We start from the raw sequence: 26,340 nt of genomic DNA on the forward strand, positions 1-26,340 counted from the left end.
TTATGAATGGCTCTTGAGGGCAAGTGATCTCTGCAAGATTCCCTGGTGGCTCACTGGTAAAGAATCTGCCTGCTAATGCAGGAGATGTGGGTTCGATCTCTGGGTCAGGAAGATCCCCTGGAGAAGGAAATGATAACCCACTCCAGTACTTTTGCCTAGAGAATTCCATGGACAGAGGAGCCTGGAGGGCTACAGTCCCCGGCCTTGCAAACAAGCCTGACACGGCTTAGCGACCAAACAGCAACAACAAGACAGAAAATAACTGGTATCTGCCCTCGAAGCATTAAATTAATGATATCAGGGTGCACTTACTAGAGCTTCGTCCACAGTATTTAATATAAACATATCCGAATTCTGTGTAATTAGACTGCAATTCTGAAATGAAACGTTAAAGTATAATATTTCCAAAACACAATTCATGTATAATTAGATACTGATTAAGGGAGTAGATATCTGGTAAACTAGTTTTTTCTCTGATTGCCTGATTTTTGAAATTCCCGAGGCAGTGATTACACGCCGTGATTGGGCTTTCAATACTTGCTAAAACTTGTAACATCAGGCAGGATGACCAAACAGATTACATATTTAGACTAGCTGGATCTTTCGCATCTCAGCTGACAGAGGTAACTGGAGGCTCTGAGTTGCTTTCACTACTTCTCTTAGTTAACAGGCTAATATTCCTTAGTTTCTACTTGAATGAAGTTAAATTTCCCTTTCAGTCCCGTTCTCCACTGGCAAAGACGACACTGGAGATACATCAAGACTGTAATTATAATAGTAGCAAGCACTGTTTTGACAAATATTCTTATCATGAAAAATACTAATCATTTGAAAATGATTAATATAGTTTGAAAATGTTTAATATTTGTCATGAAAAGATAAATGAGATGATTCAAAAATCTGAATTGAGTTGGTAACAATTCCACAAAATTAATACCAGTCAAGTTCTGACTCTTAAGGTCAGAACTTTATTTGTATCATTTCTTCTAAGAAACAAAACTATGAGTTCATTAACCTTTCAATTTCCAAAATGTTTCAGAGTTGCTTAGGATAAAACTGTGATACATGACGTTCAGGATAATTCTTGTGTTGTGTGGGCATAGTATTGCCATAAGTATCACGTACTGAGTAAGTCTATTCATTGGTTTAAAGAAAATAAAGTTGCTTGAATTACAGATTATTAATTCTACAATGTGGCTCAGATGGTAAAGAATCTGTCTTCAGTGCAGGAGACCTGGGTTTGAGTCCTGGGTTGGGAAGATCCCCTGGAGGAGGGCATGGCAACCCACTCCAGTATTCTTGCCTGGAGAATCCCATGGACAGAGGAGCCTGGCAGGCTATAGTCCGTGGGGTTGCAAAGAATCGGATACAACTGAGCGACTAAGTACAGCACAATTATATAATGAATAAAACCACCTTCATTGCTTTAATCATAAAAACAAAAAAAAATGTTTCTGGTTTACAACTGAATATTTTGGGACATTGAAAAAAAAAAAGATTTTGAACAGAAAGAAAAGAACCGTTTAAAATAGGTGGAGTCTTTCTCAGAGGTTAGGAGCAAACCTCAATCATCCCTCACTCCCTTCTCTATCCATTCACACACCTATCTCTTGTGAGGTTCCCTGAGCTGTCTTTTGGTAGGAGTGAACGGGCATCACCTTGAACCGGCATATGAGTAAGAACAGACTCTCTGGGACTTGTCTGAGTACCGAGATGAGCCGAGTACCTTCTTCTCGTGCAGGTTTGGTATGTGCCCTGCTCCATCTCAGAGCCCAGCTTCCTCTGCCTTCGTCTGTAACCTGGAAAGTCCTTCCATTAGCTGTGGTTGACTGACAGACTAGGCAGTCGTAGGGTTCGGGTGACTATTTTCTAAATACAGGATGATAAAACCGTTATGAACTCAATTGTAAAATGTATAAAGACTATTATAAAGCCTATTGACAGAAAGAACATGTAAATGTGAAACTGAGAAGCCACAAAGAGGACAGGTGGCGTTAGTGGTAAAGAACCCGCCTACCAGTGCCGGAGATGTATCCTTGGGTCCGATCCCTCCGTCAGGAAGATCCCTTGGAGAAGGAAATGCCAACCCAATCCAGCATTCTCGCCGGGAAATCTCAGGGACAGAGGAGCCTGGCGGGCTCCAGACCACAGAGCCGCAAGGAGCTGGATATGGCTGAGTGTCTGGGCACGAAAAGGAGAGGGACCATCACTGGGTCAAATGTCTCATGGGATGAACAAGAGTAACACTGAATTCCCAAGAGGAGGATAATCCAATATTTCAGTGGTTCCCCAGTATTTTTTATAACCAAACTGTACAATATTTACTAAGACTTCTTGGTAAACTTATGCTTAGTGCTGAACAGGAAAAGGGAACTTTCAAGTGAGTCTAAGATGGAAGCGAATGAGGTGGACGGGAGGAAATATTCAGAGACCTCTCCCTGCAACAGCTCGAGTAAATGGAACGACAGGAGAAAAGAACTCTCATCTGAGTGACCAAGCTTCCTCTCTGTGACATAACAGGCTGAGAGCAACCAGCATTGCTTCTGACTTCTTCAGACTGATGGACCTACCTGAAAACACCTCAGAGCCTTACCTTTTAGATGAGAGACAGCACGTAAGTGTAAATGTTGATTGGAGCGTTTTTGCTAACTGTATCACACATTCAATTAAATGCCAGATGCAATGTAAGAAGTTACTCATATTCATTTAGTCTGAACATATCAGGGTGTATACCAAATGAGTAAAGTGTAACTGGATTTAGGTTTCTTGATTTTATCTCCTGTTGCTGCTGCTAAGTCACTTCAGTCGTGTCCGACTGTGTGTGACCCCATAGATGGCTGTTAGTTTAATGGAAAGAAGAAAGCCATTTTTTCCTTTTCGACAGCGTTTTAGAATTGTAGTAGATACCACTCGCTTCATTCTGAGAGAAACCAAGTACTAAAAAAACCTTCTTGAATGTCTCTTGGTATTTTTTTTTTTTTCTCCAAATATGTAGGTAAACTTAAATTTAAATTTTTGACAAAAGTTTCCAAAAATTAAACTTAGTCAGAACATTTTTTCCCCAATAGCAAATCTGTATGAAGAATTATTGTTATTTCTGATACTTCTAAAGATGGATGGAGATTCTGTAGTTCTTGGAACACAGAAGTACAGATAATTTACAACATTTGCCCTACAACTTCAAGTACTGACTAAATCAAATGCAAAGATTTCTGTTTCTAAATTTCACTTTTATTCATTTTTTTTCAAATCTGCTATACTATGATCCCATTTCTTTCTGCCCCTCCCCCCAGAAGAGAAAATTTTGTTTGTGTGTGTGTACAGAAACTAAAATACTGCTTTCAGAAAAAGCCAAAACAGAGTGCCTTACCTGTTTCCAAGCTCTCACTCGCTCTCTCTCTCTCTCAAAGATTTTCCCATTATTTTATGATTACTTTTTAGTCTCAATTTATTATAATGCATGAGATGTAGCATGTACTGAAAAAAATGTTTACTGAATTCAGTTTAAGATAGAATCAGGTCATTATCCTGTCATTACTGCAACATCCCACAGAAATAGAACATTTTTTTAAAAAAATAAATGCAATTAGTAGATGATAACCCTAAATGAGAAGCTATAAACACACAGAATTTCAGAACTAGGAGAGGCCAAGACCACTTCCCACCACTTTGTTCTGTATACCATTTGGCTAATGCCAACACTAAAGTCCAGTGATGCTATGATATATCTGGGGGACATACATCATTAGCTTGACATCACATACACCGTGAAACCCTGAATAACAGTAAAATGGCTATTCAGTGTCATCACTACAAACCAAGAAAAAAATTCCATTATGATCAAAGACCAAATTCAGATTGTCTCTGGTATGTCTCCATCAAGAAAAAACAGAATTAGGAAGTCGCATTTGTTTTGAGACGATCATGGCCAGGTTCTATATATGGTCTTTTTAAAACATATTTAATTTTTATAACAATATTTTAAGAATATATGACAGGCAATAGAACCTCAAGAATATTGAGCTTCAGGCCATCAGATAATAGGACTAATTTATATTTAAGTAAAACTTTCTCGTTTCAAAAAATGACTGCTGTGGCCTGCGTGTTTGGTATTTCCAAAATTCATAAGTTGAAATTCTAAGCCCTAAGGTGCTGGTGTAGGAGGTAGAACTTTTGGAAGGTGACTGGGTCGTGAGGGTGGACCCCTTCTGAATGGGATTAGCGCCATTATGAAAAACACCATAGAGAGCTCCCTCGTCTTCTGCCTTGTGAGTCTGCACCTGGAAGAGACTCTCTTCTAACACACTGGCACCTTGATCTTGGATTTCCAGCCTCCAGAACTGAGAAATGAATTTCTATTGCAGGTAAGATGTTCAGTCTGTGGAATATGGTGAACAGTCTAAGTGAGGCAGGACTTCACCTCAACCTTCTAGACAGAGATCCATTCATCCAGCTCAGTCTTCATTTCCAGATTTCTCAAAACTGTCGATCTGAGTCCTCCCCTTCCCCCTGCAGTTCATTTGAAATTGGGCTGAACGGGATCTCTTGGGCCTACTCCCCTGAAACAGATACTGCAGTTTAGGTTCTATTCAATAAGTAGCCCGCCTTTTATGTTCGACATTGCCAGTCTGCCTGACACATGCTACCTGCTTGGCTTCCATGACAGCTCATGGTCTTCTGCTTTAATTTCCCTCCGCGGCTGACTCTCCCACCATGCTCCCCCAAAATGTAAGCTCCCTTTTCTCATCCTTCCCAGTGGAATAAACCGGAGGCAATGCCAGTCTGTCCTCTGGCCGGTCCTGATATGTCCCCCTGGATTCACAGTGCTCACCGTTCGTCCGCACGCTCCCTAAACTGCTGGTTTCTGTAAAAAGTCTACTCTTGCACAATTCTGCTTCCTCTGCGTTTCCCCTGCAGGCCCCGTGTACTCTCTTGATTTCAGCTCTCACTTGCAAGTTGACATCCCCACACCACAATCTTCAGACCAGCCCTCTGAGGTTCTGATGTCACCTCTAAATACCAAGTACACGCCTCATGCACAATACGGCAATTGAAAACTGCTGTCCTCTGGAACTTTCTCTCCTTCACGACAATACAAAGTTAATTAATCTAGAAGTGTGAGTCAACCTTGACCCCTTTCCTACCCTCCTTCGGCATCCAATCAATTGCTTATTTCTCCTAGCTGCCCCTTCCCCGGCAGCCTGACTCCCCTGGGCCCTCCACATCTCTCATTGCATCTGAGCGGTCTCCACGCTCCGGTTCTGGGCGGTCTTCCACATGGCTGTTGGCAAGACAGAGCGCCAGTGGCAAACCTTACTATCTCACTTCTCTGAACACTCTAGCCTGTACATTATTGCATGGGAAATCAGACATTTGATAAACACTCGATGACTTAATTCATGAATAAGGGATTGTTTGCATGAATCTGAGCAGTGAGATACATAGTCAGTCCCTCTGTGGCGTCAGTGACCCCAATCCCTTCCCTCTCCTTCCCGCCTCCTTCTTTCCTTTTTTCCTTCTCTGTGTGTGTGCACGTTCTCTGCTAAACTGATCAGTTTGGCATATTAGCAAAGCATTCTATGTTTGCTGCCTTTAAAATAATTCCAAAAACTTCTGATTAGAATTTAATTTATGAGAGCAGAAAATGACAAGAAAAACAGTGAGCCAAAATTCGACTGTGGCAATTATCCCTATAAATTGAAAAGTAAAAGTCAATTAACATTATTGCTTTTCCCTTTAAAGAATGTGTTAAAATGGTGCTTTCTCAATAATAACTCTGTTAAAAGTTTGAAAATCTTGGCAGAAAAATAATATGCAGTGAATTCTCCATACACTCTCCATATTGCTACCAGCAGGAGCAATACACTCTCAGGCCAGGATTTCATTATGTTTTACAATTATTTCACATCAAATGTTGGATGTTACAGAAACTAATTAGCCTTTCATCCTCTTAAAACACACACACACATATGAAACATTCCAGGAACATGGGAGCCACCAAGACCCTGAGCCACCATGTCCCTGAAATATTGTCCCTCATAGTTAAAGGAACAGAAATTCTCCAGCCTTTTATCAAAACCGCATAGTAATAGTTTTTAAATTGTCTCATTGTTCATAACCAGGGAAAATTTTTTCTTTTAATTGGAATACATCAAATCTAGGACATTATGAGAACACATGTAGCTCTATGAAAAATTACTCTTGCACAGAACGTTCTAAGCCATGAGAACAATTTCAAGGCATTGCTTTCCTCTCGTCCACAAAGTTTAGTATATTAAAGTTGTTTGAAGGAGGTTTCTCATATTTTCTATTGATTGAACAAAAAACAGCCATTGTATAGACCACTGAGGGAAGTTTTTCTCTTATTGCCTGGATTTTTAAGCTTTCCATGGCCCACCATCTGCACTGACTCCATTTTGTGACATTCCAACATAGCTGGTACTAAATAAATGCAGAGTTATGACTGGTTTTATTTTTATATAAGAAAGAACAGACACATTCCTAATGCATGCTTTCTAATTGCCATATTTTCCAGATAATCATTATTTAAGAAATTAGACGCAAAATTCTGATGAACATGTCCAGTCTGAGCCAGCTACCACATGGCATCACTCGTGACCGTAAGTGATGTATGACAGAAAACTCAGAATAGCTCTGACGAACTGCGAAATTAAGGCTTAAAGAACTAGACCTATTTTAACACAATGAGTAGGAAGTACAGGCAGTCACGTGACCTGTCTGCCACCACTGTCTGAAGTTCTCTCTGTATTGGCCCAGTGCACCATCTGGCTTTTTTTAGATGTTGCTGGGACTTCAATTTAGATATTTAGCCAACAGCTACTAAGATAATAAACGAAAAGAGTAATTTTCAAAACTGTGGGGTGGAAATCGCTAATACGGAGGCTGTGGGTGTAAGTGTACGTGCATACATGTGTGTAGGGGTGTGTGAGCGTGTGTGCACATGTATGTATAGGGGGTCAGGCTCTGAAGGCAGTAAGAGAATAAATCTTCAGAGGAGGAGGAATTTAAGGGGGAAAGTGAAGTGAAAGTGTTAGTCAGTCGTGTCTGATTCTTTGTGACTCCACGGACTGTAGCCTTCCAGGCTTCTCTGTCCATGGGATTCTCCAGGCAAGAATACGGAGTGGGTAGCCATTCCCTTCTTCAGGGAATCTTCCAAACCCAGGGATGGAACCCAAGGTCTCCCACATTGCAGGCAGATTCTTTACAGGCTGAGACACCAGGGAAGTCCCTAAGAGGAAAAGCATCCGGGCAAATACAAGGTAGCAGATGTCTTGTGATAGTAAGGTCTCTGCCTGTCTCACCGGGGAATAAGCATGCTACGTCAAAGTCTCTAAAGAAGTTTAAGTGCCTCTCATAGGAAAAGGCAATTTTCTTTCCTGTTCATTTTTTCCCCTAAATTGGCAATATGCTCAATGTTATGGACATGGAACAACAGACTGGTTCCAAATAGGAAAAGGAGTACATCAAGGCTGCATATTGTCACCCTGCTTATTTAACTTCTATGCAGAATACATCATGAGAAACGCTGGGCTGGAAGAAGCACAGGCTGAAATCAAGATTGCTGGGAGAAATATCAATAACCTCAGATATGCAGATGACACCACCCTTATGGCAGAAAGTGAAGAGGAGCTAAAAAGCCTCTTGAAGAAAGTGAAAGAAGAGAGTGAAGAAGCTGGCTTAAAGCTCAACATTCAGAAAACAAAGATCATGGCATCCAGTCCCATCACTTCATGGCAAATAGATGAGCAAACAGTGGAAACAATGGCTGACTTTATTTTTCTGGGCTCCAAAATCACTGCAGATGGTGATTGCAGCAATGAAATTAAAAGATGCTTGCTCACTGGAAAGAAAGTTATGACCAATCTAGAAAGCATATTAAAAAGCAGAGACATTACTTTGCCAACAAAGGTCCGTCTAGTCAAGGCTATGGTTTTTCCAATAGTCACATATGGATGTGAGCGTTGGACTGTGAAGAAAGCTGAGTGCCGAAGAATTGACGCTTTTGAACTGTGGTGTTGGAGAAGACTCTTGAGAGTCCCTTGGACTGCAAGGAGATCCAACCAGTCCATTCTGAAGGAGATCAGTCCTGGGTGTTCATTGGGAGGACTGATGTTGAAGCTGAAACTCCAATACTTTGGCCACCTGATGCGGAGAACTGACTCATTTGAAAAGACCCTGATGCTGGGAAAGATTGAGTGCAGGAGGAGAAGGGGACGACAGAGGATGAGATGGTTGGATGGCATCACCGACACAATGGACATGGGTTTGGGTGGACTCCGGGAGTTGGTGATGGACAGGGAGGCCCGGCGTGCTGTGGTTCATGGGGTCACAAAGAGTTGGACACGACTGAGCGAGTGAACTGAACTGAAACTTATCTCAGTCAAAAACATTGTGCCTCTTCTTTCAAGCGGCTGAACTTTTTTTAAAAATTGAAGAACAGTTGATTTACACTACTTTGTTAGTTTCAGGACATTGACTCTAGTTCGCTGGACTAACAGTAGATCCTTGCTTATCTAATTTATATTCAGTGGTATATCTATTATATATCTGTTAATCCCAAACTCCTAACTTATTCCTTCCCTCCCCTCCCATTTGGTGACCATAAATGTGTTTTCTGTATGTTTCTGTTTTGTAAGTAAGTTCGTGTCATTTTCTTAGATTCCACATACACGATATCATATCTTTGCCTTTATCTCTCTAGGTATGATCATCTCTAGGTCTACCCACGTTGCTGCAAATGGCACTTTGATTCTTATTATGGCTGAGTGATATTCCACATGCTCTTCATCCATTCACCTGCCGATGGAGGTTTAGCTTGCTTCCACGTCTCAGCTGTTGTAACTAGCGAGCAGCTGTACTTTTGGAAGTCAACTCAAGTCGCGGAACAATCATAGCAGTGGTTAGCTTCTCTAGGGAGGTGCCTCTGTTTGTTCCGCTTCTGCCTGGTGTTCTCCTGAGACATTCTGATCTATATTTAAATGAAAATGAGCCTTTACTGATACTTTGCATAAACTGAGGGGGCTATTTTTCATACCTGCTCTCTGCGAACATCAGAAGTCTCTGGAGGAGACTGTGAACAGATTCTTCAGGTAAGTCCTTGGAACAGTCTACTCAGTTTTCAGAGGCACTGGCGTCAATTAGAACGTTAATGCTTTAATGCCTGGAGACTGGTGTAATGAATGTACACACATGCACATGCCCTCACACATTCATACACACTCATGGTACTCTTCCCATGCAGAAAAGGCGAAGGCAAAGATGATTCAAACTATGTTTTCAGTGCCAGATCTGGGAAACGTGTAGAGTACGTTCTCCTGTCTAGCATCTCATTTCCCACATTCATTCCAACCCTTTCCTTGTATAATAAAGACAGCGAAAATGCATGAGTCTCAGGGTGTACATTAAGGTCCAGCTGAGACTATCAATATCACACTCTTGAAAATTCTTTCTTTCCAGGGCTTTTGTTCTTATAAATAATGGAGGTGACATAAAGGGTACTGAACTGTGGATATGGCTTGCTTCTAGGGAAAAAAAAAATACAAAAGCTTACAAAAGAAAAATAGTCAAGGTTAGGTAATTCAATACACTGAGAAACGAGTACAAAGTATCTCAAGACTGAGCCTTGACAAGCCTGAGCCTTGACAAGCCTGTCTGATTTTTTAAATGAAAGGAGCTTTTGCACTAATTATACAAATAATGCAGAACTATTTTTTAAAATCACTCATACGGTAATGAATGAAAGATAAAGTAAAAATGTGGCCAAAACTCTACATTCTATTACCTACATGGGGATAACTACTGTGAACCTTTTGTTCTTTCCACGTTGCTTTAGGAGGACACACAAACACACAATCCCAAGTTTTCATAGACGTATGATGGCCATTTCATCTACATTTATATTATAGCTACCAATCACTCTCGCTTTTCTGCCTTCATCATTGCACCAATTTCACACTTTCTTTAGCTGAATACTCTTATCTTCCAATGTCTAAATGTTTAGGTGTATGAATCCTAAGTCACTTGTGCATGACTCTTAAGAAACCCCATGGACTATATAGCCCACCAAGTTCCTCTGTCCATGGGATTCTCCAGGCAAGAATATTGGAGTTGGTTTCCATGCCCTCCTCCAGGGGATCTTCCTCACCCAGGGATCGAACCCGTGTCTTCTGTGGCTCCTGCACTGCAGGCAGATTCCTTGCCACTGAGCCACTGGAAAGTGATAATGAAAGTCGCTCAGTCATGTCTGAGGCTTTGCGACCCCATGGACTGCAGGCCAGAAGACTGGAGTGGGTAGCCTTTCCCTTTTCCAGGGGATCTTCCCCACCCAGGGATCAAACCCAGGTCTCCCTCATTGCAGGCAGATTCTTTACCAGCTGAGCCACAAGGGAAGCCCAAGAATACTGGAGTGGGTAGCCTGTCCTGCTCCAGCAGATCTTCCTGACTCAGCAATGGAACCGGGGTCTCCTGCATTGCAGGCAATTCTTTACCAACTGAGCTACTAGGGAAGCCACCAGGGAAGACCCTAAATATTTAGGTAACCCAAAGCTTAGTCCTTAAGTATCTATACTGACATTATGGATAATAACATTCAGTCTCATTGTTTTAAATGAATTTATAGATCAAAGTTTTCCAAATATATGCCTCTAGTTCTGAACTTTGCTCTTGAACACCATCTATACATATTTGGTTGCCAAAACAATGTTATTTATTGAGTGCCTAATGTCTAGATCACATTTAACCTGTCATCCCCTCCCAAAAATGCACAGGCACCCTCCCAAGCTCGTCCCCTTCCACTTCCTCGAGAATGAGAAGATCCAGAGGAGTTTTACGTGCTCTCCCAGGCTGGAGGTGAGGATAGCTGAGCTGGGAAGGTGCCAACCAGAGAGGATGGATTCTCACGCACAAACTCCCTCTATAACACAGAAATACAAATTTGGGAATCTGAAATAATCTTATAAATTACTTTAACCTCTGTTTTTTCATTTTCAGTTGAGGAAATGAGGTCTAGAAAGATGAAATGACTTTGTAAATTTATACATCCAGTCTCCTTTCCAACACTGTCTCTGTCCCCTTCCAGAAAGAATAATTTCTGCTAGCCTCTACAGCGATTTCCTGTTACCTCAAATGCACTCACATTTTCACTAGGAAACTACAATGACTATAATGCAGGTATTTATAGCATGATAGCATGGCTTACTAATGCCTTCCTATTTTCCCTAAATGTTACACAACGTATTTCCGACTGTACTCTAGTTTTACCTTTAAATATTTGGGGAATGCTTAAAAGATTTCACTTAATATTTAGTTTGATTCTATAAAAGGTGTGATTCATTAAATTACATAAGTTTTGCAGTTCAGACACTTATAGCTGCAAGTTTTCTCAGGGATCCATGCATCTCACTTATGTTCCTGATAACCTCACAGAACCAGAACATAGAAACACACGGAGACAGATGATTATGCTCATGTCTCATCAGACATGTTACAATAGACACACTTCACAACTCATCTTCTCTAGTAATTATGTGGCAACCTCATTCTGAGTTGATGACTTGGCCAAGATATCTATTAAGAGAATGAAGGGACAGGATAGTTTTAGCACCTCTGCTAACACAGATTTTTGGTCAGAGTTCTGTCTGTGAAGAGACATTTCGGCAAGTTCAAAATTATTCCTTAGTGAGATTTCTTAAAAAGAAAAAACTAAATCTTCTTAACTGATAAAGCATTGATAACATTAATCCTAGATCTCAGTTTCCTTTTTTCTTGGACATGCTTGCAACGTAATACTTAGTTGTGAAATGTAAATGCTATTGAAATGGGGCTGCCAAAGCATTGCTAATTAGAGTGTACTTTCTGTTCACACTTTCTAGGTGACTTATGGGCCCATGACTCCATTCTCTTAGCCAAAAATCAACAGAGGCACCAGTTCATTTCTGAAGAAGAAAGACTGTCATGCTCTATCTGAACCTATTCAAATGTAATCACTTACTTGCAGGTTGATCAGGAAAGTTGGACAAAAATGAGGTGTTCTTTTTATCATTTTGAAGCAGCAAGGGGCTATTTATTGTTTAGTCACTAAGTCACGTCCCACTCTTCATGAGTCCGTGGACTCCAGCCCTCCTGGCTCCTCTGTCCATAGGCTTCTCCAGGCAAGAATACTGGAGTGGGTTGCCATTTCCTTCTCCAGGGGATCTTCCCGACCCAGGGACTGAACCAGCGTCTCCTGCACTGGATGCATAGGCAGGCAGATTCCTCACCACTGAGCCACCAGGGAGGCCCGGCAAATGAGACGCTCTTGTGGATTTAAAAGACTAAAGTCATAACCGTGCCACTGTCACAGTCTGAAATCAATGATACAAGGGTTATTTTTAAATATGCCAGTGTGTATCAAAAGTTAAAAAACGGATTAAACAACATCATATAAAAATCAAGCTCCCTCTCCTTTGAATAACAGATCAGTAATGGACACATTCACAAAGAGCCAGTTTACAATCGGATGCTGATAACTAAATTGAAGAAAAAAACAAGGATTAAGATAGGAATCCTTTGACCATGGTGCGGCTGACCAGTGAACCGTGCTATCTGCACATGTGGCTCCGTTTTCTACGTTTCCATCTGTTACTGCAAATGCCAACAGCGTTCTAAGGACTAGTTATCTGTTTTGAAAATGTCATGCTTTTTGCCCATTTGGACACCCCGATGACTTACATTTGTCAGCAGAGCAATGGACGGGTGCTCTATCCCTACTGCCCTGGAGATGGGTCGGGGTGGGGATGGGGGCGGAGCTAAAGGTGCCCTGGAGGTGGGGCGGGGGGCGGGGGGCGGAGCTAAAGATAACCCAGGCCCAAACGCAGGAGGCTGTGTTTCTACTCAGAGATTTTTTTAGTTTTAAATAAGTCGTTCTCAATTTCAAACTTTTCGGAACTAATTTGTCCTTAAGCTATATATGAAGACAAGAACAATGAATCATGTAAAGTGTCTAAGCCATCAAAACAACATCCGAGCAGACAGAAGTTGAAATACTAATAACCACTCAAGATCTTAAGTGTGACCTCGAGACCAGAAATGATGGTCCTCCAGATAATTACCGTCCTGCCAGTGCTCTTCCTCCTCCTCCTTGTCCTCTCAACTGAGCACAGGAAAATTGCTTTTTGCTGTTTAGAACTGAGAGGTGACATGTTAGATTTTTGTTTCTTAATCTGTAACTGTTTGCTCATCTTTTCTGTCCACATTTACATTTCAGCAGTTTGGTTTTTCTTTTTTTTTTTTCCCCCCTAAGGAATTAAGAAAAAATTTTTTCTCATTTGTATAATTAGACATTTTAGAAGACTCAGAATCAAAATTAAAATACTCAGAGCAATGCAGTTCCAACCTGAATTAGTGGAAGCTTCATTTCTTGGGAAATACATCTGAACAACACATTGCTCATTTCAGAAAAGTCTAGGGTGTGTGCTAGTTTACACGTTTGATGCTCTTTTGAAGATTTCATTAAAAACACAATCGGAAAATGATTCTCCCTAATTAAGACTGGGAGTCGAGTCTGAGTGAACTCCGGGAGTTGGTGATGGACAGGGAGGCCTGGCGTGCTGCGATTCACGGGGTCGCAAAGAGTCGGACACAACTGAGCGACTTAACTGAACTGAACTGAACTCAAAACATAAGATGAGAAAAGTGGCAGAACATGGCAAGTTGCCTCATTAATATCCCATAATATTTTGATTAAAAAAAAAATTGAGTCTCAGCCTGAAATTTACCTAAGAAAATGGCTGTGCTACCTCCCAGTTACCTGGTGAGGATAAACTCTGTATTCTCATCTTGAAACTGCTGTGGCCCTGAAATTGGCTAATTTCTGGTATGGAGCAGACAGCGAATCATGAGACAATAATAACGCTACACGGACTAATGATGGCAGCTTGCTTTTTCTAGGTGCTTTCTTACACCGCCCCACTCCCTGTTAACAGATTCGGACCCAGCTGTACAGATTTATAAGAGATTCAAAGATAATTCATGAGTCCTATTTGCTTAACTGCAGAATATGATAATAGTTTTAACACTTTTGATAATACTTTTGTGTTTAACATTTTTTTCTACCAGCTTTTGCTATGGATATTATTTATGGGTTTCATGAAAAGAAAAAAAAAATGAAAGATTTGTTAAAGGAAATAAGGCTCTATTCCTAAGAAGGAAAGACTCCCAAATTGGTCTTTCTTAGAAATCTCCATCTCTGTAACATTGGAATGTTCTCCGGGTTGAAAATGTGGCCTGTGTTCCCATCTGGCATGTTTCTGGAGACCCTGACAGGTGCTTCCAACCAGTCAGAGCTGGGTGGAGTCACTGCCACTGGAGACACCGGCTCCACACAGTGAAACATGTTAACTGAAGCAAACGTGTGTTGAAACATTATTTAGCAGACAACCTGTTCCCACGCTGAGAAGCTAATGCTACTCCTACGCACCTGTTTATTCCCTCCTAAAACACAGACGAATCACTGAAGTTCCAGTCCATCACGGGCACCAGCCTGGGAGGTCTGAATTTTACCGTTGGATGATCGTCTGCCCTCTGACAGATTCCCTGATGTACCCTAAAGAGCACAGTTCTTCATTCACATCTACGATGCATGCAAAAGGCACAGTTTGAGAAGGAAAAAAAAAAAAGTGTTTTCTACCAGTTACGCTCACATGTACAATAAAAAGCCCCCAGACGAGCATTTTGTAATCCTTGCTCTCGCTGCAACCATGCTGGTGGCGCTAATGTTTGCAATGACCAAATCAAGCGCTCGACATGGATCTACTATTCCCCCAGAAAACAGTCTCTATCTTCCTACCCGTTTTCTGTTTCTTAGCATCTTTTGAGAAGAATCATTTAAAGTACATTTGGCGATAAGTTAAAAAACAAAATCCAAGTTAAAACTGTTTACATCTTAAATTTCATTCCCTAGTTGAAGAGTCAATTGGTTGGTTGGTTCCTAGTTTCTCTGTTACAATGTTTCTCTAAGATACTAGTGATTTGCATTTCTTTTTTTTAAAAAAAGCTTGTCTATCCTGAAAGTGAATAACCTAATATGCTTGATTTGTCAGTATTTCATAGCAATCTAACTTTGCTGAATAACAATGGGACTATTTGAATTTTGCTCTTGTTGTTCAGCCGTTCAGTTGAGCCTGACTCTTCGTGACCCATGAACTGCAGCTTCCCTGTCTCACCATCTCCTGGATGGTCGCTCAAACTCATGTCCATCAAGTCGGTGATGGTATCCAACCTTTGCTCTGTCCCAAGCCATTTGTAACCAGAGGCAACTCCCTCCTTGTTACTCTGGAGCCTAATTATTATATTTAGCTTCTGGTAGGTGGGGAGTTTCTCCAGGGCTTATGATGTGAAGGCTTTTGAGGCATATCAGCAAAAATAATAAAAGAAAAAAACTGCTGAGAGAAAACCAGAATGTACATATGAACCATTTAGATATGAACAATGGCAAGAACAGTGCATGTTAGAACATCAGAAATTGAACCACACTGGCCTTAAGACATTTGTAAGCTTGAATGGATTCATGAAATATAAGAAAGGTTATAAAATAAATAAAGTAGGCATTTGCTTCCAAATGCTGGAAAATAATCATATGGACAGCCCAAAGGAAAAAGAAAAAATGAATACTGAAAAGAGGGTAATTAGATGTGATGAATCAGATAGCAAAAGTAGAAGAGATTTGCAATGAAACCAGAACTAGTAATAAAACGGAAAAACTTCAGACCAATTCCAGCAAAGAGAAAGAAGTCCAAACTAAAAAAAATCAACAGAGGTTGTTTATTTGATCCCAGGGGCTCTCTGCAGACAGTGACACAGCCCCCCTGCCCTGACCCCTTCTCAGACCTGGGCTGTCTCTACGGCAGAGGCAAAGTAGTGATGCTCCTAAAACCTAGAATCTGGAGTCAGACCTTATAGGTGTGAGTCCCAGTTCTCTCACTTACTAGGTATATAACGTTGGACAATTTACTTAACTACCCTTCCCTCACTTTCCGTATCTTTTAAATGGGGATAATCACAGAACCTAACTCAAGCAAAATTTGTAAGGCACTTAGAACCATGCCTGTAAACAGGCTGAAGACAAAAATGTGAAAGTTAATGCCTGCATCAATAAGATATAAAGTTCCTAGAAAATAAAAATCTATCTGAAAAATAAAAATTTATAAGGACAGAAAATGAAAATGTGAATGTTAAGATTAAAATTCCAGAAATTCACATACACACCACACACACAACACACACACTGCTGAGGTTTCAAGTGGGCACCAGATCTCTCGTAATCAACTTCTGTCCCTCTGCCTGGCGATTTGCATGCTCTTTGAAAGCAGGCCCCCATCACTTCACTGCTATCACATTTAATATTAATCCAGGAGCACGGTCATTTTTAGTTCAACGAGGGCTAAGCATTTTGGTGCCATATATGTTGTAACCAGATTTTCTATTAATAAGTGTATCTTTCAAAGCCACCAATCTTCTCTTTTTTGATGGTGAAATGTTAAAACTGAAAGCAAAACACAAATTTGGCTTTGAAACCGAAGTCACGGAAACCTTCTGAAAACCTCCCTGCTACGCAGATAACTGGATGCTTATTCTTCCCTCCTTTAGTCCAGAGCAAATGTCAGTAGCTGCTAATTCATCCATCCTTTGTAGAACAAATGCCAGACAGGCGGACGCGTGAGAAGACACTCAGTGCTCTGGGGTCATCAGGAATAGTGACAGAGCGGAAGGACCAGCTGGTTCCCAGGCTGCCAGGAGCCCTCCCACTGCAGAGGGTAGAGGAGGTGCCCCCAAAGCAATTCTGAAAGCTCTCTGCCGTGCCCACCTCTTCCTGGATGGCAGAAAGGACCTGGATCTACAGACAGATGGACCCCGAGGACAGAAATACAGAAATGAAACCCCAGGTATGCAAAAGCAAAAGGCTGGTACAAAGCTTAGTTATTCTGGAAAAAAAAAAAAAAATTAACATAAAAATGCCAGAGTATGTACAAAATGGGATTTCTCCAGCACATTTAGCAAGCTGAATTCATGATAGAGACACATTCCATTTGTCAAGGGACTTAATAATTCAAAGAAAAGAAACTGGGAGTTTTACATTTTAAATTTTGCTTCCTTAAATTTGAATGTATTCATGTCCCTCTAAATTTAACTGTGAAATGTTGAAAAGACTTGGCCTCCATTTGAGGCAATATGAAGCCCTTTTTTAACCCTTGATGAAAGGAATTATTAAATTTGCAAACCAGTGGCTGCATTTAACTGTCCTGTCAGAGGACCATTAGTGATAACCATTCTGTGAAAGAATTCTATAGGTTTCCTTTTCACATCAAGGAGGAAGAGCATAACGCTGTGGATAACAAGTTCTATGAAGAGCAACGTTTCAGGTACTGAGTGAACATTTCGGCTCTAGTTACCTGAAAGTGAAGTGAGAGTGAAGTCACTCAGCTGTGTCAGACTCTTTGCGACCCCATGGACTGCAGCCCACCAGGCTCCTCAGTCCATGGGATTTTCCAGGCAAGAGGACTGGAGTGGGTTGCCATTGCCTTCTCCAGAGGATCTTCCTTACCCAGAGATCGAACCCGGGTCTTCCACATTGTAAGCAGATGCTTTACCATCTGAGCCACTGCTACCTGAATATGAAGTTGTTTTTTTTTTTTTTTTTTTAAGTCAATTCTCACAAATGAACAATGGTCTGACCATCAGCAGAGGGCACAGTGAACAACCCTGTTCCCTATCAGGAGGCACAATGGCTCCAGTAAAGAGGGAGCTCGCAGAGGTCCGTCCCTGGCTTAGAGAAGGCAGAAACAGAGCAAGAAAAGGGCCACAAATTGAAAGAAAAAATAAGTTGAGGCAGGAAGACTAGAGCGGGCCGAGGGACAGATGGAAAGAAGAAGGTTGCGGACATTCCCACCTTCCTCCTCCTTCTTCTCCGGAGTTCCCTGCCACAGCCTGGGCGCCCGTGTTTCCATGCTGCCCACCCCCCTACCCTCCATTGTCCATAGTCTGCCACTCGGAATGACCTAACTGCTCCGGTGTGTGTGTGATCACCTTTTCCCATCGAAATTTCGCTGCACCTCATTCTTCAAAGCGCTTGGTGCAGGTACGGAATGGAGGCGTGCTTTCTGTTCGTCTCATTATTCATTCACTCGCCACGCATTCATTAGATGATTCCACAACGAGACATACAAGCCCCGCGCCTGTTTTCAGGCAGCACAACGATAAAAATGAAACACACATACCTTAAAGCAACTCACAGGCTGTGATAAAGCGCTACGGAGCATGCAAGCCGGGTGCTGGGACAGAGAATAGAGAAGGACCTCAAGCAAGCTCAAGAAAGGCCTCTTTGCAGAAAGGCGATTTCGGCCGAGATTGAATGAAGCCAGAAGAAAGCAGCCGTTCGTGGGCAGAGTACGGCCAGCGGAGGAGGAGGGGGTAGGGGCGGACTGCTGGGGGCTAGGGGTCACAGGCCCATATGGGCATGGCTTGTCACAGTGCGAAGGAGAACCCCTTGGGTTTCCAATGAAAGTGTGACATATTCTGATGCTTTTGAAAAGCTCATTCTGCTGTTGTGCGGGAAGTAAATGAGCGGCGGGGTGAGCAAGAAAACAAAGAGGGCGCCTGGAATACTTCTGCAGCAGTGGAGGCGAGCGCGGCGATGGTGGCTCGCCGGGGTTCCTCCTGGCAGTGGGTGCTGAGGAGGGACCGCGAGGCGATCCGCAGGACTGGCGAGTGGACTCCCCCTGTGTTAGGGGCGTGGGGGAGAAATCTGAGGATTAGAACACACAGGGAGAGAAGGAAATGAGGTGGACAGCGCGCACATGGCCTCGCTATGGCTGATCTGCTGCTGTCGTCCAGTCATTCAGCTGGGCCCCATTCTTTGCGATCTCATGGACTGCAGCACACCAAGGCTTCCTTGTCCTTCACCAGCTCCTGGAGTTTGCACAAACTCATGTTCATTAAGTCAGTGATGCCATCCAACCATCTGCTCCTCTGTTGCCCCCTTCTCCTCCTGCCCTCAATCCGTCCCAGCATCAGGGTCTTTTCCAATGAGTCGGGTCTTTGCATCAGGTGGCCAAAGTATTGGAGCTTTAGCATCAACCCTTCCAAAGAATATTGAAGGTTGATTTCCTTTAGGATTGACTGGTTGGATCTCCTTGCAGTCCAAAGGACTCTCCAGAGCCTTCTCCAGCACCAGTTTGAAAGCATCAATTCTTTGGTGCTAAGCCTTCTTTACGGTCCAACTACCACATCCATACATGACTCTTGGAAACACTGGCTGATTTATTTCTAAATATTTCTCATACCATCTCCTCCTCTTTATTCTGACCGCTGCTGCCCTAGAAAATCCTCCTCATCTGGTATCTGAACTGACACGAGGCACTCACTCCATCAGAAAGGATCTCATTGCTCCAGAGCAAACCCATCTCCCTCCAGGACCCCAGTCATCAGCAGTGTTGGAAGGAATACAGCTCTAAGGTCGGAAATTCAGACGGGGTTGCCTCAGAGTGTAATGCTAACCTTTTACATATTGCACTTTTCTTTATTAGATCAGAGCCAATTACCCAATCTTTTACTGAAGTCAGATTTGTAAAGCTAAGAAAATGTATGAAGCATCTAATGAATTCCAGCTTTTGAGAAAACCAAGGCTATTTGAACTGGAAGATTCCCAGACACCATGCAGTTCTGCCACCTGACATAGGACTGAGTGGGCTGCTTCCAGGGACACAGGAGCTGCCACAAACTCGGGACAGGAATCCGGGCCTCCTAACACTTAGTGTGCAGCAGTTACACTCCCAACGTAACCACATCATACGATGATTTAACCAAAACATCACGGTCAAAGTCATTTCTTTCTCCCCCAGAGGTGGCCAATGTGGAAATTTCAGAGGCTCTACAGCCTGGACATTCTGTTTTCTTGTCAAATTTCCCAAATCATAAATGGATTAGGAGGTTGGAAAGAAACAGGTGTCCTTCTTTTTGTGTGTTCATTATTAAATAATCTGGCACGCGTCAATGGAACATTTTTTTTTTCCTCTGGCATTTTCCAATTGGCTTTCATAGGGCCTTTAAAATGGAATAATTCTTAATTGTGATGTTTGAAACCTGTTCCAAAAAAAAAAAAAAAAAAAGCCTCTTCTAGGATAGGAAAAAACAAAAAGAAAGGCATCCAGTCCTTAGCCAGGAAGCTTATCATTGAAGACCAAAGTACACATTGGAACTACAGTTTGATGGTGAGCCAGACAGTCAGAGGAGGGATTTCAAAACAATGGTGATGATTTGGTCAAGCGGGAAATACTCCTGATATTTAAAGCTATCAATACCTGAGCCACAAAGACCCATCGTACACTAACAGGAACCATCTACGTGGGGAACAACGTGCTATTGTTGGAACGAGACAGAATCATCTCTAATTCTATGTGGTCTTCTGGAGATTCTAAGAGGGACGGAAAAATCTCTGTGATTCTATAAATGAGGGTTCAAGACTCTAACAGGATCTGTTACCAGGGAGCCTCTTTATCTGCATGAATTTTCTAACCTTTATCCACCAAGGGACGCCCTCCTCACCCATGGGTTCCCTGTGGATGAGCAGTACTTGCTGATACTTTTGCACCAAGGGACGTGCTCACAGAAGTGAGAACCCTGCTTTCCTGTCCACCATCTACTCTTCAGACATCTAGAGTATAAAATGGCTATATATATATGTATATATATGCAAAACAACAGCCAGCCAACAAGTCATACCAGATGCAGCCTCCTAAATACTGAGTGTATTTCCAAGTCAATCCTACTCTTCCTTCGATATTCTGTTCCCATGGGACCACGCAGCAGAGAAACCCAGAACTGTCTGTGAGGGAGGGCATCCATCAGCTAACGCCACGCTTCCCCTAGTCCCAGTTGATCACCATACTTGTGTGCTTCTAAGTTTTCTAAAATGTCTGATTTGACCAGAAACGTCAGTCCCCAGTATTAGAAGTAATCCTTTCTGTCTCCTTCAAAATCTTCTCTATTCCTCTCTCCCTCCTTCTCATCCTCTCTCTGTTTTAAGTTCAGTAGGAAAGACGTTCCCTGATAGCTCAGTTGGTAGAGAATCCGCCTGCAATGCAGGAGACCCTGGTTCGATCCCTGGGTCAGGAAGATCTGCTGGAGAAGGGAGAGGCTCCCCACTCCAGCGTTAGGCTTCCCTTGTGGCTCAGCTGGTGAAGGATCTGCCCGCAATGTGGGAGATCTGGGTTTGATCCCTGGGTTGGAAAGATCCCCTGGAGGAGGGCATGGCTATCCACTCTGGTATTCTGGCCTGGAGAATCCCATGAACTGTTAGTCCACAGGGTCGCAAAGAGTCGGACACGACTCAGTGACTTTCACAGGGACAGGAAAAACGCATGCCATTCACCTTGTCATAGCTCCCAATGCACCAAGCTTACTGAGGGCTCACATACAGGGCACAGTTGACTAGAACCCCAGGGAACGTCACTCGTGATTAGGATCAGACCCCTGCTTGATCCTGAAAGTTTTGCTGCTGACCCATCCCATCACAGAAAGGGTGTTCCCGTTGATTTTCCAGGAGGTAATTACATCTGAAGGCCTTAGCTCCCCTGCAATTTCACCCGATTCTCCCATCCCAAATTACAGGGTTGACATGGCAGCCCACTAGGAGGTAGTTTGTACATTCCCAGGTCAGTTAATAATATTTTCTTATCATATTTTTGGTTTGATAAATAGTTTCCGGTATCATTAAGGATCCTTAAGTTTAAAAGAATGGCAAAAACATGCAGGGACTTCTCTTTCATTAGTGACCGTATTAATCGCTCTAATCTCTATGAAGAAGCTGGGAACTGTGAGGAACAATCCTGTTTGGTGAACTTTTCAACTAAATTACTCTGATGGGAAATTACAGAGAGAGCTGTTGAGTCACCGAGAGTACAGTCTTAGCAAAACTTGTGCTGTGCACGCCTGACGCTCCCGCTCCTGCTAACTGGCTCTCGCCTGAAAGTGGCTGGACTCTTGGCTCCTCTCGTATAGTTGCTAGGATACTGCTTTCTGCCTGTAGATATTTCTGTTTCTCTGGGACCATATACATTTCACCCAGGCCTGCCTCAAAGTAATGCCTGCCTATCTGACCGGCCACCCCTACTCTAACACTGAACCCTCAAAACCCTTGAGGAAAATTGAGCCATGCTACTCCACTGAGGCTGTAATGAAGGCCCAGAGGAGGCAGAAGTCAAGTTGAAGTCCAATCACTTGGGTTCTGGTTCAAGTACTATCACAAATGATTGAATTTCCTGAGCCTCCCTTTCCCTCTCGGCTCCGGGAATCAGTTTCGGCCCATGTAAGTGGGAAGAAGACTGTCCCTTCCATAGGAGATGTCCCTGTGATTCACGGAATGATGTCTGAAATATGCTCATGAGAGACTTTTTTTCCAAAAATGATTCTTCCACCCATCCTCTGTCTCCGATTAACTCTCCTGTTTACCTTAGAGGTTAAAAAAAAAAAAGAAAAAGAAAAATATTCCATACAAAACGCTGGGGTTGCTTTCAGCCTGAGGATTTACAAATCCATCTGCCCAGGTGGAATGTCAATGATTACTCAATGAACAAACCACTATTCACCAGCAAAAACTATCCCACTTCAGGTATAGCTCAGGTATTTTTATTTTTTATCTTTGTGTTTTAGTGCGCTTTAGACGGTCCACCCTGCAGGGACTGCTTTTCATAAGCTATTACAGAAACTGGTCCCAGCGATGGAATCGCGAATGACTGAGACCACCTACAGCAGTTTTCTGTCAAAGTGAAGAAAAAGAAATCCACTGATATGAGACCACGTATATCTAGGAGACAGGTTCACAGCACCAAGCAAAATTGTAGGTCATGGAATGGATCTGATTTGTGAGTGAAATCTACAGTACGCCCGTATATCAAAAACAAATGCTGAATATCACTTATCTATGGAATCTAAAGAAGCTGAACATGGAGAAACAGGGACTAGAATGGTGGTGGCAAGGGCAGCAAAAAAGGAGAGATGTTGGTCAAAAGGTACAAAGCCCCAGTTACATGAGGAGTCAGTTCTGAGGATTAAGTGTCCAGCACAGAGATTATAGTTATCAGTACCATATTACATACTTGGGAGTGGCTGGGAAATAGATCTTACATATCCTCACCACAAAAAAAAATGAAATGGCAATCACGTGACTTGGTGAAGGTGTTAAGACTGTGGTGGTGATTGCTTTGTAATATTTGTGTGTATTAAATCGACAACTTGTAAGTTACCTGTCACTTATATCTCAATAAATCTGGGGAAAGTCAAAAATATAAATTATCATTTTCACATGAAAAAAGAAAGTGAACTTTTGTAACAGGTTCTACCATTGCCGAGGACTGGCTCTGAAGAATGCAGTGGGTTCGGCTCCACAATGGATCACAAGGGCTTGAGTCCCTGGGCTTGTAGGTCCCACAGGAAAGCATGCATCATAACACACACACACACACAGTCAGCTCTATCATCTATACTTGGTCTTTCAAGTCCGACTAATACAATTAAGTTAGAGGGTTTATAAATCTACCGTTTTAACATATCCTACTATGACGTTTCTTTTACTGAATTTGTATTCAAAGAAAATAAAGAAAACCATAGAGGATTTTTTCTTTATGTGCCTCTTTCTTTTCAGAAAAACATTGCTATTCAAGCAAGGTCACACTGTTTACGTTGAAGGTCTACATCACTGAGAAAGGAAATATTTCCGAAAGGAAACAAGGTAAAGAAATTAGAAAATAACTCCTCTTGAGCCGTATCTCTAAAGCTACTCTTGGGAGCGTCTGAATGCTGAAGAATTAGATGCAAAAATATCCTCAAGTCTTAAGTGAAATAAAGGTACTACCTGAACTACCATTTCTTTCTGCTGTTTGGAGTGTCCAGGTCAACTGCACAAACGTGCATGGAGACACAGAGGTTGGGCACGCAAAATGGGGAGTAAGGAGAGGGAGGTGCCCTGGGCTGCCTGTGCACCCCAACGTTCCTGAGCTTCCCCAGACATCGGAAGCGATCATAGGTATCTAGTCATCAACTGAGCAAGTAAAATGGCCACATTCAGAAGACAATATGAATCAGAAACAATTTTGAGGGGCTAGATACTATGCAGGTCAGGAAGCAACAGTTAGAACTGGACACGGAACAACAGACTGTTCCAAATAGGAAAAGGAGGACGTCAAGGCTGTATATTGTCACCCTGCTTATTTAATTTATATGCCGGGTACATCATGAGAAATGCTGGGCTGGGGGAAGCACAAGCTGGAATCAAGTCTGCCAGGAGAAATATCAATAACCTCAGATATGCAGATGACACCACCCTTATGGCAGAAAGTGAAGAGAAACTAAAAAGCCTCTCGATGAAAGTGAAAGAGGAGAGTGGAAGAGGACCAAATCAGTTTGGTCCAAAGAATGAGGTGGTATTTTCTAGATGGAGTGGGAATGACAGGCACAAGCATTTTAAGCTATGACAATGGATGAACATGTATAGAGGGAAGTGTTTATTAACATATAAACTTGACCAACTGAGGCATAACTGCTATCCAGTCATGTAACAAAACAACCATAACATCCATTTTCATTTGCAGAGGACTTTAAAAACTTGCAAAAGGTTTCTGAATATTATAGCATTAAGTCTTGATGGAGAATAAGTCAGTGATGGAGGAATAATCATTCTTACTTTACAAACAACGAAATGGAGGCTCAGAAATGTTAGTGAATTACCTACAGGTACTTAGGGAGGTAGATATGCAAATTTCTTCTGATTTACTGTGTAATGCACTTCTACTAAGCCAACATATGGTTTATGCACACGAAAGTCCGTATTTCGTGGGACCAGTGAGGAGGAAGGATGGGGGAAACACAGGCAACAGTTACTGGAGTGTTTAAACTCCAAAGTATTTATCAGAACTCTTGCCCTCCGCAGTATATTAGAGTTTCTTCGTAAAAACTGTTTAAAAATCACAGCCTTTTCAATTTGCAGTTCTGGGAAAAACCACAGGGTGTCATCCTGTGTGATACTTTTGCAAAGCTTCTTTTCAAAGGTGAATTTCACTATTTTGAAGAGTAATTCATCCCTATGATTTAGAAATCAAAATGATTTAATAAATTATAGGTTAAAAAGTCTGGTTCTGATTCTAATTTCTGTTGTCCTCGATTTTCACACTCACCAACCCGTCCTCACCTCATTGTGTATACCCCTGTTTTCGACACTCAGATACACACACACATACACAAACACATGGGACATACACTCACACACACACATCTTCCTCTTTTTTACAAAGAAATGTAGCAAAGCAGACATAACTCTTCACTGTTTTAAATTTAACACATCCTGAGATATTTTATTATCTGGGGTTATTAATAACAGATATTTTGATTATATATCTGAAATATCTAATATCAATAACCTCAGATATGCAGATGACACCACTCTTATGGCAGAAAGCGAAGAACTAAAAAGCCTCTTGATGAAAGTGAAAGGAGAATGAAAAATTTGGCTTAAAGCTCAATATTCAGAAAACTAAGATCATGGCATCTGGTCCCATCTTTCATGGCAAACAGATGAGGAAACAGTGTCAGACTTTATTTTGGGGAGGGGCTCCAAAATCACTGCAGGTGGTGATTGCAGCCATGAAATTAAAATACGCTTACTCCTTGAAAGAAAAGTTATGACCAGCCTAGACAGCATATTAAAAAGCAGAGACATTACTTTATCAACAAAGGTCCATCTAGTCAAGGCTACAGTCTTTCCAGTAGCTCATGTATGGATGTGAGAGTTGGACTGTGAAGAAGGCTGAGCGCCGAAGAATTGATGCTTTTGAACTGTGGTGTTGGAGAAGGCTCTTGAGAGTCCCTTGGACTGCAAGGAGATCCAACCAGTCCATCCTAAAGGAGATCAGTCCTGGGTGTTCATTGGAAGGACTGATGCTGAAGTTCCAACACTTTGGCCACCTGATGGGAAGAGCTGACTCATTTGAAAAGACCCTGATGCTGGGAAAGACTGAAGGCAGGAGGAGAAGGGGACAACAGAGGATGAGGTGGTTGGATGGCATCACCGACTCAAGGCACATGAGTTTGAGTGAACTCCAGAGTTGGCGATGGACAGGGAGGCCTGGCGTGCTTCAATCCATGGGTCGCAAAGAGTCGACACAATTGAGTGACTGAACTGAACTGAACTGAGATATTTTATAATTAATACAATCTAATCAATTTTGTGTCCTTTTTTTTACAGCTGTAAATATATGAATGTGTGGGCATATTTATGGATATGTGCTTGGGTTC

At 42.1% G+C, this 26,340-nt stretch overlaps 1 protein-coding gene across 1 annotated transcript in view; it reads right to left on the minus strand.

Moving 5' to 3' along the window:
- NALF1 (NALCN channel auxiliary factor 1) overlaps positions 1-26,340 on the minus strand; it is a 604,086-nt gene that overhangs the window by 350,119 nt on the left and 227,627 nt on the right. The window lies entirely within an intron of this gene.

Source organism: Capricornis sumatraensis, chromosome 12, assembly GCF_032405125.1.
Source record: "Capricornis sumatraensis isolate serow.1 chromosome 12, serow.2, whole genome shotgun sequence".
Classification (NCBI taxonomy): Eukaryota; Metazoa; Chordata; class Mammalia; order Artiodactyla; family Bovidae; genus Capricornis; species Capricornis sumatraensis.